Source organism: Oryzias melastigma, unplaced genomic scaffold, assembly GCF_002922805.2.
Source record: "Oryzias melastigma strain HK-1 unplaced genomic scaffold, ASM292280v2 sc05178, whole genome shotgun sequence".
Classification (NCBI taxonomy): Eukaryota; Metazoa; Chordata; class Actinopteri; order Beloniformes; family Adrianichthyidae; genus Oryzias; species Oryzias melastigma.
The window spans coordinates 1-1,547 of record NW_023421745.1 but is presented as its reverse complement, the minus strand read 5'-3'; the positions used below and the strand labels follow the sequence as shown (position 1 = coordinate 1,547).

Below are 1,547 nucleotides of genomic sequence, written 5' to 3'. Positions count from 1 at the left end.
TGGACAGCTGGCAGCGTTCTACCTGTTCTCCTTTGTCTGGGGCTGCAGTATCCTGACAGCGGTATGAGGCTCAGTTGTTCCCAAAAACAAAACACGGTCTCTCCTGCTGCACAAGGCTTTGTCTTATTCACCCTCATCGTTTACTTTCCTGTAATGGCAGGAGGACTTTGCAACAAACCCCACGTTCTTATGGGAGGGCTACCCACACACTCGCATGGTGTAAGTAGAACATCTCTGTTCAGAAAAAGCTCACATTTTTACAAAAACAAGTGAGCAACTATTTGTACAAAGTTGAGTTTATCAAATGTGTGAAATAATTAGCCTGTAAATCATTGTCTTGAATAAGAAAGTTTTATTACTCAGCCTAAGTTGATGCTCAGCTAACAGACGTCTGCTATTCTACAGTTTTCAGGTCAAGTTCTTCTACATTTGCCAAATTGCCTATTGGCTCCACGCTCTTCCTGAGCTCTACTTTCAGAAAGTGCGAAAGGTAAGGTCTTATTTGTTTGGGATTTTTCCTTTTTTTATGTGAAAAGGATACTTTTCAGTGCAGGTTTTCTGGTGTCGGGAGAACATGAGCTTGTTTTTGAGGGCGATTCTGGTTGGAAGACATTGATTCTTTGCAGGAAAAACAAGATCGATCAGTTATATTTATATAACAGGCTTGTTTTACTAAAAATGCATTATTTTCGGATCCTTATAGAAAAATAAGCAAGTTTTCATTTCCCAAGATTATGCCATCAATAACCTGAAATGTGGGACCGAAACAACACATTTTGTTTAGTTTCTTTATTTTATATATATATATTTTTTTGTTGTGTTGTCGGTTACCCAATTGACAACAGTAGGAGAGATTCACAAGAGTGTTTTGGTACCATGAACTAGAGAAATTAAGTTTCTTTCCAGAGAAATACTGCTCTAGATATTTTTTAGGCGCACTTGCTTGAGCTTATCAACTTCAAAGTCCTCTAGACCCGATGAGTGAATCAGAGTGCTGCCGATGTGCATCCGTAGACACTGAAACAGCAGAGTGAAGAGGCGGAGCGAGGGAAGCTGCACTTGCCTCGCTGATGCTGATGTAGTTTTATTAGTTTCATTGGTGCGTCAGCATTCCATGCACTCTGTTTGTAAGGACCCTCTCCGATCATCTATTTTAAAAGTGTTTCCAGCGGTCTGCTAATTATGTTTTTGCTAGTTTCAGCCAAAATTTTGAAAAGGGGGGGTTTCTAGGACATAGTTTCTCCAGAGCGGCTCTAGTTCATTAAACTTTTGCCTCTTTTTTTGTGCCATTGGTGTGGAGCAACCCCAACTCCCCATTTCCTATAATTGAGAGCTCTCCGTTTACACACTCTTCCTACTAGCTTATAGCCCCTCACAACCCAACCTAACATTATTGGTGCAACAAAAATGGTTAGAAACATTGGAGCCATCCAGATGTACAGTTTTCAGTCGGATACCAGCTCAGACGAGGAAAACAAAAACATACATGGATCTACTTGTCAGCAAGTGCATGCATTGGAGTGTACAGTACCATACTTACTAGGTAC

General features: G+C 40.6%; 1 long non-coding RNA gene across 1 annotated transcript; it reads left to right on the top strand.

The window, feature by feature from the left end:
• LOC112138106 lies at positions 1-514 on the top strand. Its single transcript, XR_002917710.2, has 3 exons — positions 1-61; positions 161-219; positions 406-514. It is a non-coding gene; the product is annotated as an uncharacterized LOC112138106 (long non-coding RNA).
• Positions 515-1,547: the final 1,033 nt, after the last annotated feature.